General features: G+C 43.0%; 1 protein-coding gene across 1 annotated transcript in view; it reads left to right on the plus strand.

Annotated features, from left to right (window-relative positions):
- Positions 1–475: 475 nt before the first annotated feature.
- The window catches only part of LOC139063767 (golgin subfamily A member 6-like protein 4), a 70,542-nt gene continuing 55,039 nt past the window's right edge, over positions 476–15,978 (plus strand). Inside the window, exon 1 of the mRNA XM_070546573.1 lies at positions 476–598. The gene's annotated coding sequence lies outside the window, so the exon portion shown is untranslated. The remainder of the gene's footprint in view (positions 599–15,978) is intronic.

Here is a 15,978-nt window from a genome sequence, read left to right on the forward strand (position 1 = left end):
TAAATACAATGTTTACTTTTTAACTTACATTGATAACTCTCTTGTCCACCACCTCTTCATACAAGAACACCGTTTGTCTCCTGTGTTTTCGGCACTCTAAAAAAAATTGAAAGCTGCAACCGTTTTAACAAAGTCAAACAGGGAAATATCTAACCTTTCATTTGAAGTCTTTTATTTTTTCTTGAAGAGCCACCAGGATTAGGGGTGAGAACTGGAGTTGGAGCAGAAAGTAGATTTGACAAATGTGCCAAAGAGGAGGAGGAACACAGATCAGAACCAGAACAAGAGAGGGTTGATGAGGAAGGGTGACACAAAGATAGTACAGGCATAGTTGATAAAGGCTGAGTGTTTGGTGCAGGTTGGGGGTGAGAGGATGAAGGAAAAGTGTTTGGTGCAGGCTGGGGTGACAGGGTGAAGGAAAAGTGTTTGGTGCAGGCTGGGGGTGAGAGGATAAAGGAAAAGTGTTTGGTGCAGGCTGAGTGTGAGAGGATGAAGGAAGAGTGTTTGTTGCAGGCTGAGGGTGAGAGGATGAAGGAAGAGTGTTTGTTGCAGGCTGAGGGTGAGAGGATGAAGGAAGAGTGTTTGGTGCAGGCTGAGGGTGAGAGGATGAAGGAAGTGTGTTTGGTGCAGGCTGAGGGTGAGAGGATGAAGGAAGAATGTTTGGTGCAGGCTGAGGGTGAAAGGATGAAGGAAGAGTGTTTGGTGCAGGCTGAGGGTGAGAGGATGAGGGAAGAGTGTTTGTTGCAGGCTAAGGGTGAGAGGATGAAGGAAGAGTGTTTGGTGCAGGCTGAGGGTGAGAGGATGAAGGAAGAGTGTTTGGTGCAGGCTAAGGGTGAAAGGATGAAGGAAGAGTGTGAGGTGCAGGCTGGGGGTGAAAGGATGAAGGAAGAGTGTTTGGTGGGGCAAATGATCAGACTACTGAACCAGACTTTTGACATTAATTTTAAGATGATGGTGGTCAATGCAGCAGAGCCATCAACAGCTGTCAGGCAGCCAGGAAATACAGAGTTATAGAGTTAAATGTCCAAAGATGGCAAGCCATGGCAACGACGTTCTGTAGGAGGAGAGTGGACAGCAGCATGAGCGTGACTGAGCACAGTGAGGTAGAGGATGTCTGTGAGTAAAAGCCTCATGCAGACCTTTGATTTGTCATGTCGTGAGCAAAGTTCTGACAGTTTGTACAACAATGGGATTATTTTGCTCAGTTTTTGTTCAGCATCACTAGTGTCTCTCCTGACAACCCCACATGCGCTAGAACAGGGGTGGGCAAGCCTGGCCCTTGAGGGCTGTTATCCAGCACGCTTGTTATTAAGAGGCTGCTGCAGGGTCTGATGAGCTGCTGAACAGGTGAGTCATTGAGAAATCAGGTGTGTTGGAGCAGGTAAACAACTAAAACCTGTTGGATACTGGCCCTCAAGGACCAGGATTACTTACCCCTGCGCTAGAATACACATTACAGATTTTTGTGATTGCATTAATAGTCAAATATCAAAGCACTCAGTAATTACTGAATCATTTTAATTACTTTCTCAAATTTTCAATTAAAATGTTTACTTTAAAAAGTGAATGAGGTCTTTTTCTTAAGATTAGTCTTGAAAAGCGGGAGTCGTCTTATAATTAGCCCTTTGATGCATGAATTATGAAATCTTCAACCATGATTTTTTAAACAATTTTTTTCATTTGTCTTTAGGTGTGAATGAAACAAATTTCAACAAATATTTTTTGTAAAATTGTATAATTTACAAATAATTTATTACATGTCCGCCTCAGTGAACAGCGTGCAATCTGAACATGAAATATGTTGGCTTGGCTTACCAAAGTCCAAATGGAGGGGCTCAAATGCAATAAAGTCTTCAACAGCTGTGCTTAATAGCAAAAATAAATAAATAACAATTTTGAGTACCTGTCCACTGTAGTGACCATTATGCATCAAAGGGTTAAGGTCATCATATATTTGGGTCAATACGGTGAACAAGGTCCATATTGCCCTTTTATATCTTTTGACTAAACCACAACATCTGCAATAAACAACTGTCATTTAGCTATTTTCTCCATTGAAAATGTATCATGGTCTTACACTCAGAAATTTGGCAATAGCCACAAAATGTTGCTAATCGAGATGGTTTAGAAAATGACAACCACTCTACATGTAAGTTATTTCACAGTAAGAGTGGGCTTTATGGTGATAACAAAAATAGAATTGTAATATATAAATTAATCTTGGAAGATTGTTGAAGCATAATACTGTCCATTAATTTGTGCTCTGCTTTTCATTGTCAATTTTACCGTAATAATGCCAGTGAACATATTAATTTAAAAAAGTGTAGTAAAGAGTTAAAATTGTTCATTTGATTGGTTGTACATTATCTTTCTTGTTACAATAATTTTATTAAGCATTAGTCTTCTGTGTATGAGAAAATACTAACTTAACTAAAACTGTGATCAAGCTACATTTTAATCTTGGCTTACTAAAATAGTGTTACTAAATTTTTATCATATTGTTAAGTCAAAGCCTAAGAAACATAGCAACTGTAACTCACATTGTACGTTTATTTAAAGTACACTTTAGTTATAGGGAAAAAAAAAAAAAAAAAAAAGACAAGTCACCTCACTTTTCAGAAGATGCTCGTAGAGCTTCTTCATTTTCCTCAGAATGTCCTGGCCCACCGAGTCCAAATCTGGGAAATATTGGAGCAAATCTGCTGTCAACTGACCATTCCTGCCCTGCTTTCCCACAAACAGAACAGGGCACATCCCGAGCTCCTGTAGTTTTTAGGACCTAAAAGAAAAAAACATATTACAATTATAAAAAAAATTACTCTCACGTTTCAAAATTCTTTTATGATTTTTTTCCTCCCTTAACTATTCTCACAGCAGTACTGTCATATAAACTCACAGAAAGCTCTGCTGAACCCAGAATTCGGCCAGCATTGCGATTTTTTTAAACTTTTGAGGCCCATCCACAGGCCTGGATGCGGCTTTGTTGCTGTCTAATTCTGGGGGTCTGGAGGGTGGTGAGACAGTGCCCACAGGTGCGCTGCCCGACTCGATTACTCCCCCCACAGGAGGGGCAGTTGAAAAGTTTGGGTTTCGTCATTGTCTGAAAAGAATGACAACATGTGGTAAATATAAGTTATGACTAATTGTCCAAATAGGCCTACTTCTAAAGATGTACAAGAACAAAAAACTCCAATATTCCAGTAAAAAAAAACAGAAATGCATTAAAATGTGTGAACTACACTTTTACAAGCCATTTTGTTATAATTTATCTTATTAAAAAAGATTAATTAAAGACTATAATAGGCTAGCTCAGTGGTTACCAAACATGGCTCCACCTTGATTTTAAATGTTGTTTCTGTGCCTCCCAACACACTCCAAACAGACAAACCTCATTTTCTAACTACATTACAGTTTATTACACATCACAAATGTTCTTGACGATTTGAACAACGAAAAGTAACAGCAATAAACTAAATATTACAATAAAATAAACGGCAATCTTTTAAAAAAAACAACAATAAACTAACCACAGCTCTAAGTAAACAAAAAACATGTCTCTGTGCAAAATCGGTTTTAGTGCACAAACAATTTCATGAAAAAAGGAAAATTAAAATTGTAAAGGTTTAATTAAACAAAAATGACATATTTAATATCTCATCTTCTCAATAATGACTGGTGTGAGCCTGCTTGTTACTGCAGATCTTTGTATTTTTGTGTCAGCCATGTCGAAAGCCAGTCTATTATGCTAGCAGCCTCCTAACATTTTACTTTTCTACTTTTTATTCATCCTACTGCAAATGCACCGCTTTCCTCCCAGGGGGCGCGCACCTTGTTTGGGAAATAATGAGCTAGCAATAATTTTGAAAATGTATGCAATTAAAATAATGCATATTTTAAATAAGTCTTCTTCTTAATATATGTATTTGTATTATAGACGTTTTGACAATTTAATTGGGCAAATGTCCTGAAAGAAGGTACATTTATTAAGCTACATTTTAGGGTGAGTAGCCTAGCAAGACAACTGACAGTCTAGTTTACTCAGTGGCGGGCGGTGCATTCCACCCCTGCGCCTTCGGTGATTTCCTATTCAATCCAATCTAAATTAATACACCTTAAAATACCATCAATATGACATCACAGCTGGAGAAACCTCTCTCTTTCACTCTCTCTCTCTCTCTCACACACACACACACACACGCGCGCGCGCGCACACACACACCAGTGGCTGGTCAAGACATGTAATTTCCGGAGCCTTTGAAATCAAACTCGCATTCCCAATTGAGGGTAGGAAGCTAAGACCACAGATACTGTCAAATCTCAAAAATGAAAGACAGGTTTAAGAGATGAGACAATAAAATAAATAAGTAAAGCAAACACATTTGCATTTGTTTAGGAGAAAATGGCACCGCGAAACAATGTTGGCGCAGCTGCGCACACCACGTTGTACACAACATTAATGGCATAGAAACAGAATAATTTCATTTAGCCATTTTATTTCGTTACCATTTCTTGATTATTAACGAAATAAAATGACAAAACATAAAAAAATACTAATAAAATGTTTCTACTCACCAACATAAATGTCCAGCATGGATCTCCTCCTCTCCTGCTCATTTGAAAATAAAATCCATCCTTTCTTTCCTCAGTAAAACCTCAATGGCACAGTTTATCTGTGCGCTTCAGGTCCATGAGTAGAGCCTTTTCTATGGACATGGAGGCTAATGCTGAAAGCCGTGTCTGTCCGGTCGTGTTTCTGGCGTACATTTTTACGCGCTTTAATGCTGAGAATGAGCGCTCAACAGAGGCAGTGGACACCGGGATAGTCACAGCCAAACAGGCCAGGGCGTAAAGTTGTCCCATACTCTCACTCAGGTTTTTGCTGAGAAGAAAATTGTGTAGATCAGCGGGACTTTTTCCTTCAAAATCAGCCATAGCATACATTACAGTCAGTTCCAGGGACGAAATTTTGATTTCAGAAGTGGGGGGGACACAGCAGGCTTGTGCGGATTTGGGGTGGGGGGTGTTATGTAAAGACCCCTTGACACGTCACGTGCCCATCTTAATAATTTTTCCATCCTCTATATATATATATATATATATATATATATATATATATATATATATATATATATATCAAAGTTCAAAAATTTACAACTCTATTATTATTTTTATTTATTATCATTATTGAAGTGCAGTTTTGGCTGTTGACAATGGATAGGCCATTGTATTTATTGTTTTGGGTCTTTTTTTATTGTTTTTGGTGCAACATTTTCTAACAGGGAGTGAGATTCCTTTTTTATTTAATTTTTGTTTGTTATTTTTATTCATTTAGAAGTTCTGGTTCTGGACATTTCAATGTTAAATGAAGGTTTCTTTGTTGCATTTTAAAGGGTGTACTTGCATTATTATGATATATTAACATTATATTAGTGGTTATTTTGGTCTAGATAATGTTGACAATATCGTTTATCATCAACAATTTGTTGGACAAAATATCGTCCAGCAAAATTTGTTACTTTCCCAGGCCTAGTCAAAAGTATAAAAATTATTTATACATAAACGGTCCCTCCTGAGATCTGGCCGTTTGTTCATTTGCTGTGTTAGAGGACATGCTGAACTAATGTTTTACACATGATCATCACCCTAACATTTGAGTGTATAAAAACATATTAAATATGTTTTTTTCCCTTAAAAGTGTTGCATTTCAACACACAAAAAATAAATGGAAAAAATAAGATAAATCTAATGAAAAGTGTACATCTTTGACATTAAGCTTAAAAAAATCTGTTGACGATGATGATACTGTTCATTTTTCAGAGCTTTTTAATGTGAACATATACATTGCAATAGATAAGTTTACAATAAAGTTAAATGATAAAAGTTTTGAAGTTACACTTCTACTACTACTACTACTAGTAATAATAATTATGATGATAATAGTAATAATAATAAAAAAATAATTATAATAATACGAATAAATTGTGTCTGAGGAGTCAGTTATGTGGAGGAGATGAGTTTGTAAAAGTTAGTTTTGAGTATGTTTGTGAAGGAGGTGAGTCTGAGCTTAATGCAGGTCTGTCACATGTTCCAACTTACGTTTTGACTTTGAAAGAAGTCTCTTATATCCACTTTTCGTTTTCTTGACATGCTGCCTCCTGGCTCTGCCTAACTACCAAAGACTCACAAATGAACACTTATTCAAATGTTATGTAATGGAAGCTGAGCTGAGCTCTGATATTACACAGCATCTAGTTGACGATGTGACTCAGTACCGGTGTTCCCTAGCGGCTCCAAACTATCAAAACAACGTGAGCACGTTCTGACTGTTTACAACTTGAGTGACAGCAGCAACAGCCAATAATACGTTAGCAAGTATCAGCAGAGCCAATAGATTAGCTTTTGGGCGGGTCTAATAGGAAACCGGTTTCCGTTTCGGTCCTAGTGCTCAACCAAATCCATTTAATGGAGCGTAACATTGTTTTTGGACGGAAAAAAGTGCAGGGGACCAAAACTGCCTTTTGAAAAAGTGGGGGGGACATGTCCCACCCGTCCCCCCCCAAAATTACGTCCCAGGTCAGTTCTGTTTTAAGTCGGGGAAGATCAAACAGTGGTCCGTGGCTCTTTGTTAAGCTGGAGAAGGCTGCTGTCGGGAATTTTTTTCTGTATGTCTGAAAGTGCTGGGGGTCAAGAAGGGAGAGAAACATCAACATTTCATGGTCCTGAAATCGATTCCTTGTCTGGGAAAGAATGTTGTCCAGAATGCTGTTGTGGAGTTTTTGGTAATGTGCACGGAGATCACCTTGCGCCGTCCGTTGGCCTCTGCGCACACTTGGACCACCGGAGGCGCGCATTGCTTCTTCATATATATCACTGAAATTGCCCCTCTCTTGCTCAACTTTGTCACAAAACTCGTTCAGCCTGGCCATGCAGAATTGCACATCCAATGATTGGTCTGCAGTATTCCATAAAGCACATCAGCATACTCAAAAAGCCCATTGAATGTGTTGAGCAAAAAACAAAACTCAAAATCGTCCAGCCGTGCGTTAAATCCATCTGCAGAAAGCACGGTGTCCTCATCATACTCGTCGTGATGGTCCAATATGTGACCAAACAACTCCTTTAGAGCAACTCGATTCTCAAAGACTGCATTCACCAGTCTTGATGAATATTGCCACCGTGTTGGCGCAACACGAGGAAGACGCCGTTTGCACACATCATCCAGCAACTGTGTGCGCTTCGGCGATCTGGAGAAAAACGCAGCGAGGCCATTCAGATTGGCAAAAAAGACCTTGCACTCTTTAAGCTTTGAGGCCCCTTGAGTCAGCACTAAATTAAGACGATGTGCATAACAGTGAATGAATAAGGCCATAGGTGCCTTTTCCTTAATTTTAGCCTGCACCCCGTTTAGTCCAGATGCCATCACTGCTGCACCATCGTAACACTGTGCAACAACTTTGTCCAAACAGCATTCATATTCCTCAAGAATACGGAAAATAAGCGCGGCAAGGTCATCAGCTCGCCTGCCACTCGTTACATCCACAAATTTGACAAAACGCTCCTTGACACCTGTGGCTGTCACATAGCGCAGGACGAGTGCCAGCTGTGCCACGTTACCCACGTCTGAGGTTTCATCAACCATGACGGCGACAAAAGGGGCTCTTCTGATCTCCATTTTGATCTCATCTCCCATCACTTCAGCAATAGCATAAATGAGGTCATTTTGTATTCTGCCTGATGTCCCAGTAAAGACCCTGTTGGTGGTCAGGTGGTAATGCAAGTCGGCATCATGTTCAGCAAGAAAAGATAGAAGCTCCGCATAATTCCCTCTATTTAATGACTGGGGGTTTTCATCATGTCCCCTAAATGAAAGTTCCTGTTTACACAAAAATATGACACAATCCATCAGCCTTTTCAATATCTCCCTATTTTTCTTCACCTTTTCGTTGTGGAGCTCCGTGTCCTTGCGCGCCTGTTCACTGAGCTGCAGATCCACCTGGGTGTCCCCAAAGGTTTTTAAAAGCACCGTAGCTTGTAAGTGGCCAGCCGTGCTTTGGTGTCTCTTTGCTGCCTTGGTGAAACAACTTAAATTGGCAAATCCAGTAAAACTCCAAATACCAAATCGATCTGATCAAGGGCGTCAGTTTGTTTTCAGAATTGCTGGGGACAATAACCATACACTTGAGTGGGGTTTAAAAATTGCTGGGGACAATATAGGCTAGCACAGGGGTCGGCGGCTCTGCCGCATGCAGCTCTTCCATCCATCTGATGCTCTGTGCTTGTAAAATAATGAATGGATATTTAAATAAAATGCTTTATATTTTACTGCATTAATTTTACATCTGTATGCTAATTCTAAATGTAAAGATTGTCTGCGTAAACCTGAACAGGTCCAACCCGGTCTTACTGTGAGACCGGGTTGACGTGTCACGCTTGTGCGTAATCATAGGCGCTTCCTGAGCTGGAGGATGTCAGATTCTGGGATTCTCCTCAGCTCCTGGATGCGTCGCCACATTGGAGACAGGAACAAGCACTTTTCAGCCAAAGTTTCATAATCAGGGAACATTTTCTAAGTGACAAGTCTCTGAGAGACAGGGTTTGGAAAACACTCGCTTCAGTGGGAGGAACCTTCTCACATGCGCTCTGGTTCTGAGAGCCTGGATTTGTATTCTGAACAGTCTAAACATGTTTTTAAAAGAAACGTATGACAAAAGTGGTACCTGCTCAGTAAAACCACCAACAGGGTGAAAAATATCAAAATATTGTAGCAGAGACGGGCTACAACTTCTGGATCATCTGAACAGCGCTTTTTCCCGTCTCTAATATGGAGACGCATGACGCATCCAGTCTGAGGCAGAATAGCAGCGCAGAAAGCTCCTGTAGAGACATTTGATTACGCACAAAGTTTATGTGGAGCAGAAGCGGCCGGGCCACGGCAGGTGAAATGTTCCTAGCCTACATGAAGTGGAACTGTTTAATTGTAACATTAATATGTTACTGGACACGCTGGTCTGGTTGGTTAGACCAGTGTTGGAAGTGGAAAACACACACACACACACACACACACACACACACACACACGCACACACACGCACACACCAATTAAAATAATGCTGATAGCGTGGACTAGAAGACAGGTGATGGTTTACGTATTTAAATGATGATCAGGCTGCTGTAAAATGTAATCTCCATCCACATCCAGACAGAATTATCCTCTATTCTTTCTCTAGTTGCTCTGCTCTTGTCTGGGCTGATCAGCTGATGGTGCGCGCGGCGCACCTAACTAGCGGCTGATGCACATTTTACGCATTTGGAGAGGTGGGCTGGATGCTTTGCGTTTACTGGAAAATGGTCCACTTAACGCACGGGTGTCGACTACATATTAATGACAAATGAATGAAAATTAAATTGGGAGTTTTTACTTCATATTTTAGAAATAAAAATGACGGGGGAAAACATTTATGACGTCTTTTTAAACGAAATTTTCTAGCGCGACCTGCCTGCTTCACTTAAGTCACTGCTTATTAAGGTCCGTCCAAAATTACCTTGGCCCACCCAAAAATGAAAACCTGGCACCGCACCTGTTATAAACCTCTGCAAATTGTTGTTCTTCACTTTATCAATCTCAGACTTTGTACAGCTAATGTCAAGATGTAAAATTATGAATTCAGTCAACCTCTTCCGTCCCTCCATCTCCTGCTCTCCTTGAACCCGACATCGGCTGTCAGAATAGGGGAGGTGAAGAAGGAGATGAGGTAAACAGAGTGAGTGCGACCTAAAGAAACCAGACTGGTGTGGAGGTGAGCAAAACAGCTGGAAAAGTGTGGGTGTTGCATCCCCCACGGGTGCGACGCCCATGGTACCGGCTGCTGTCACCTGGTTGTGAGCAGCTCTCTGCTGTCTGAGGGTAGGCCCCGCCCACAACGCTGCGGCTGCTGTGGCTCCCAGTGTTTTCTTTACTGTGGGAAACGGGTAATAATGGCTCTTTGATGGGAACAGGTTGCCGACCCCTGGTATAAGATCTGAGCTGGTAAAACAAAAATCCTCATCAGCAGGCATTTTTTAAAGTGGGGGGGACACAGCTGCCAATCACAAATTTTGCCGGGGACATGTCCCCGGTGTCCCCGGTTAAAATGACGCCTATGGATCTGATGCGAGCAACAGGCATTCCCAGCAGAATAGCCTGCAGCGGTTCTCTGAAGCTGTTAGCCATGGGTACCGTTCATAGTTGCTTGCCTGAAAATGAAGAACAAATCCTTTCCCCTGCTGGGACAAGCCAGCTAGCATTGGAGTCGGACGACCTGTTCTCACAATATCCATTTTTTCTTGAAAGGTCCATCTTGAAAATGGTGTGGCAAGTAAATCTGCCACCAAGCCCGTCCCTTCTCCTCTTTCAGCCATCATTTGTACAAAACTACACCGATAGCTGCCTATAGGTACAAATCTCCGTGTTTAGTTTTGATATTTTGCTTAATGCCGCTAGATAAGTTCAAACTACTGCTTATCCAATCACAGGATGCGTTCATGTCAACTTTTGCTTGAGGCCAGCTAGCTGGCCCGGGCCACGCTGACTCGTGAGCTGATTGGCTATCGCAACTAGATCGTCTCCGTTCACTTACAGCGACAGTGGGCTTCTCAATTGATTCTGAAGGCCTAGAGCAGACTTAATCTGCCTGAAAACACAAGCTAGCTTAAATCTGATTGGATAACACCCAGCCTTGGTATTTCAACACTGGAAGCAGTGCAACCAAGTGGGTATAATAGGATAAAAAGAAAATTGACCAGTGAACATATTTTTATTCAAAAAATATTTACCAAAGGAAAAAAAATACACTTACGTTTTTGAGTAAGTTTAGGCCAGCAGAGAAGGCTTTGCTGGCCCTGACTGCCCACCACTGAGTTTACTAGGCTACTTTGACAGTACTAGCCTTAATAATTATGCTCCGAGAAAGTGTTTGCTTTTTTTGTCATGAAATAATGTTTGTACCATCCTCCAATAAAATCATATCTGAATTAGCTAACTATACTACTTTTATAATACATTTTACATATGTCGATTTAATTTGACTTACCGAAAAGCGGGAAGCCACACGATCTTAGCCAAAAGGCCGCGAAGGAAGGACGCGCCAAGGCGTGAATGTTGCTGTAATGACGTCTGACGTCATACGCACGTAAGCTACTTTCTACTGTGAAAATTATTTTTATTTTAAAACGAGGAAAATATTACTATCTTGCCAACACAGTGCGACAACACTGAATCAAATGATGAAATTACCAAAATACATAATTTCACGTTGAAGTAGTTAGAATTTGGAAGCTAGCGTTGGTTGTCAGAAGGTAAGGGTTATGGGAAATGTAGTACATCTACTATGAGTGAATTAAAGAAAAACTTACAACTCAATAAGCCTACGAATGCCTGACACAAATCAAAAAAGGAAGAATTTGTTTCCAGGAGTTAACAGAAGCATGTTGGTATTTGTGTGATGAGACGTATGGTTGATTTTGTTGTAAAATAAACAAAGATGCTATGCCACGCTAAAAGTCTGCTACAAGTTTACTATATGAAAACAAAGCTGTCAGTGGCAATCGGCTGACAGAAAACAGACAGAGGTGTTGTTAAGCTCTACGGCTGAGCCTGTTGCATTCCCAAAGTAATTACGGTTACGGTGTTTTTGTATTACCTTGCATTACCTTGATAAATGGAAAAACGTGTGGCTCTTCTGTCACATCCATGGGGAATAGTTCCATTTCAGGGACTTTTTTTTTTAGTTTTGACTTATTTTAGCTGTTTTTGTGTGTTCCAATGCTGTTTTTATCTAGTTTTTATTCTTATTATTGGGCTGTTTTAATTTTATGTCTCCTGTGTTTTATTTATTTCTCTTTGCTGCTTTCTGTTTATTCTATTGTTTTAATGTATTTTCTGTACATCACTTTGTTCCTGTGCTGGGTGTTTTAAAGTGCTTTATAAATAAATTAACTGAACTGAACTTGAAAATAAAAATAATAACAATTTAACAATTTTGTTGCAGAGCTTTCACAGCCACGCGTACGAGATTGCTGCAGAAACAACGGAAACACGTGTCTCGTTTCTTTAGGTAAAAAAGATGCTTGTTCTCTGTCCGCAGCCGAGCATTGTGGGAAACGTAGTTTGCTATGTTTGACATAACGCCACAAAGAAGTAATAAACACGGCTTACTACTGACAAATAAATGAAAATTGTTGTCTAGAGCAGCTAAATAAACATGCCGGTGTTTTATAACTGTATTGTAAATAAATTGATTCTCATAGATGACGCAGAGATGACTCGTAGTCACGTTCAGAAGTCCACACAATTTATATTAATGTAACCATAAGCTGCTGCAAAGTCCATGTTTAAATGTGGCTCCACAGATGTCAGAAAAATACACAAAAAGTTATCCAAACGATGGGGAAATATGTGTGTTCCGTGCAGCGCAAGAGAACATCCAAACTCGTCACTGTGTCGCTGCACTGGGATTTGCATTAGAATCAACGGAGACTCCTTTTTGACACATATATACGAAAAAGGGCACTTTCTGCGTTGGTATCTGACGCAGAAAGTGAGTGACCAAGCGTTTGTTTCCAATGCTTAGGGTGTGAGAACGTGTTGGATCCCAGAATAAATCTTTGATTAAGGAATATTATTTGCATTTTTTCTTTATATCATATAGAAGATGGCATTTTATGTAGCATATATAGTAGATGGAACCTATTCAGAGGTTAATTCAATTTTTCAGAAAAATTGCCGCTCATCAATTAATCGATCATCGATCGATAAGATGAAACAACTATCGATTAATGAATTACTCAATAATTTGCATCCCTAGTCGTGATGGATGGCTGCTTGTCCTGAGCCAGGATCCTCTGGAGGTTTTTTCCTGTTAAAAGGGAGTTTTCCTCTCCACTGTCGCTATATGCTTGCTTAGTATGAGGATTGCTGTAAAGTGACTTGATGTAATTTGCTGGGTTCCTTATATAGGAAACATTATTTCTGATTGGCTTAATGAACTGACCTGGATTGGAATGTTTATTATGTGAAGTGCCTTGAGATGACTCTTGTCGTGATTTGGTGCTATATAAATAAAATTTAATTGAATTGAATTAATTGTGAAGCTTGAGGGTCAACATGCCTGACTTTCGTGCAGCCTAAGGGTGCTCGAATTGCTGCTGTGACAAACTGAGACAATGGCATCACCTGTCATCTGTAACTGTTGCAAAGAAAACCTATACTGCACATTTTGCATCTGTGTTCTGTTAATGTGGGCTTTACCACAAAATAACCTTGAAACCTCATCTCTAAATAAATCCTATTTCACAAACCAGGAATATAAATCTTATCTTATCTATATCACTTAAACCCCATCTAGGGGATGTCACACAACCTCCCTCTCAGCCGTCAACCTCCTCTAGGGAGGCACCGCAGAGCCGCTCAGACTCCATTACCCAACATCCCTAGCGCCAGGCTTCCGTTTCACGTCACCCGCCAAACCTATATAAGGAAGTGCCGCACAACGCCGGCTCACTCAGTCATCGTTCTCACCGAACTTAACCTAGAGTCTTAACCAGATCAGCTCAGATCACGAAGCCTGTTCAGATCAGACCAACCAGATCAGACCAGCCAGATCTCAGAATCCCGCCTGCTCGTACAGATCAGCTTCAGACCAGGAGTCGCCGTGTTCAGCTGTGTCACCATACAGCTGCGCACCCGGCTCCCAGATTAAACAGCGTGTCCATTCAACCCGGCGTCAGTCACTCCGCGCTTGGGTTAAAAGCCACGCCATATCCAAACTCTCGCCCCGCTCGAGTCACCCCGTTACAGGATGACTGAGTCTACAGTTAACCCAGCGGAGTTTGATAACCTGCGTGCTCAGGTCAACCGGATGGAAGTCACGGTGGAACGCCTGGCCGCCAAGGTGGATTCCATCGCCACGGTGGTTCTCCAGCTCTCTGCTGCGCAGCAGCAGCAGACCTCCAGAGACCGAGACCAACCTGTATTCAGCTTCCCGGAGAAATGGGATGGAACGCATGGCTCACCTGAAGGACTGTTAGCCACGTTAGCCATGACGTTCGAATGTCAGCCACACCGATATGCCACACCCCACTCCCGTGTGGCAATGCTGGTCTCCCTCCTCACTGGCCGAGCTCAGGAGTGGGCAGCCGCCATGTACAATAAGAAATCGGAAGTCTGCAATGACTATGATATGTTCGTGAACGAACTCAGGAGGGTTTTCGTTCCCCCCAGTGGCGAGACGTCAACGGAGACGCAACTCCTCCAGCTCCGGCAAGGAAACCAGATGGTAGCGCAGTACACGTCTCGGTTCCGGACCAAGGCGGCCAAGCTGAGATGGGGAGACGACGCGCTAAAGGCGATCTACCTGGAGGGGCTCTCCTCCCGCATCAGAGACGGGATGATCGGACGGGAGACCCCCGGGACCCTGGACGAGGCAGCCGACCTCGCTCTCCAAATGGATTTGCGCCTCTTTACGCGCCGACCTGCTGAGCCCGCGGCAGCGGCAACCAACGATCGGTCCCGCTCAGTCAGCCCACTCACTGATGAGCCCATGCAGCTGGGACACTTAAACCCAGAGGAGAGGGAGAGGCGCTATGAGGAGGGGCTATGCGCCTATTGCGGCGCACCGGGCCATCTGCGCTTCTCTTGTCCTTCCCGGCCGGGAAACGCCGTCTCCAAGTAGGCAGCAGCAGAGGGGCCCTACTTGGGTCGGCCGGAACCCCCTCGACCCGCACCATGCTCCCAGTAACACTTCATCTCGCCCAGGGGCCCGTTGAGCTGGAGGCGCTTTTGGATTCTGGAGCAGCGGACTGTTTCATGGATAAGGATCTGGCGGCCCGCCTACACATTCCCCTGTCCGCTCTCCACCGAACCATTCCCGTTACCTCCGTGGATGGTACTCCTCTCCAGCCCTATCCCATCCACCAGGAGACGGTGGACCTCCGTATGGACGTACCTCCCCATTCTGAGACCCTCCGGTTCCTGATTATCACAGCCCCTTTATCTCCACTGATCCTGGGTCACTCCTGGTTCTTACGTCATAACCCCCAGATCTCCTGGTCAACTGGGCGGGTGCTCACCTGGGGAGCGGCTTGTCATTCCCATGTACCTTCTCAACCTGACTCTGAACCTGAACCCCCAGATGTCGATGTCTCTCAGATCCCCTCCTGCTACCATGACCTGGCCCGGGTCTTCTCAAAGATACCTACCACCACCCTGCCTCCTCACCGACCATATGACCTGGAAATAAAGCTCCAGCCTGGCACAGTTCCACCCCGGGGTCGCCTGTACTCCTTATCCCCGGCTGAGACCCAGGCCATGGAGGTGTACATAACGGAGGCTCTCCAACAGGGGTTTATCCGACCCTCCACCTCGCCTGGAGCTGCGGGGTTCTTCTTCGTAAAGAAGAAGGAGGGGGGTCTTCGACCCTGCATCGACTATAGGGGTCTGAATAAGATCACGGTCCGCGACCGTCACCCTCTGCCCTTGATGTCCACCGCCCTGGATGTAGTGTCCCAATCCGCCATATTCACCAAGTTGGACCTGCGCAGCGCCTACAACTTGGTCAGGATAAAACAAGTCGAGGAGTGGAAAACCGCTTTCATCACCCCGACAGGCCACTGGGAGTACCTGGTCATGCCCTTTGGCTTGTGTAACAGTCCTGCGGTTTTCCACCGGCTAATCACTGACGTCCTGAGGGACATGCTGGGCCGGTGGGTGTTTGTTTACCTCGACGACATCCTGATCTACTCCCGAACCCTGGACGAACACATCACACACGTGCGAGCCGCTCTTTCCCGGCTGCTGGAGAACGGTCTCTACTGTAAACTGGAGAAATGTGCCTTCCATCAGGAGACCATCTCCTTCCTGGGTTTCGTCGTGTCGTCAAGAGGATTTTCAATGGACCCCCAGAAGGTCCAGGGTGTCGCCCAATGGCCGCAACCCACTTCCCT

The sequence above is a fragment of the Nothobranchius furzeri genome, chromosome 2 (assembly GCF_043380555.1).
Source record: "Nothobranchius furzeri strain GRZ-AD chromosome 2, NfurGRZ-RIMD1, whole genome shotgun sequence".
In the NCBI taxonomy this organism is placed as follows: domain Eukaryota; kingdom Metazoa; phylum Chordata; class Actinopteri; order Cyprinodontiformes; family Nothobranchiidae; genus Nothobranchius; species Nothobranchius furzeri.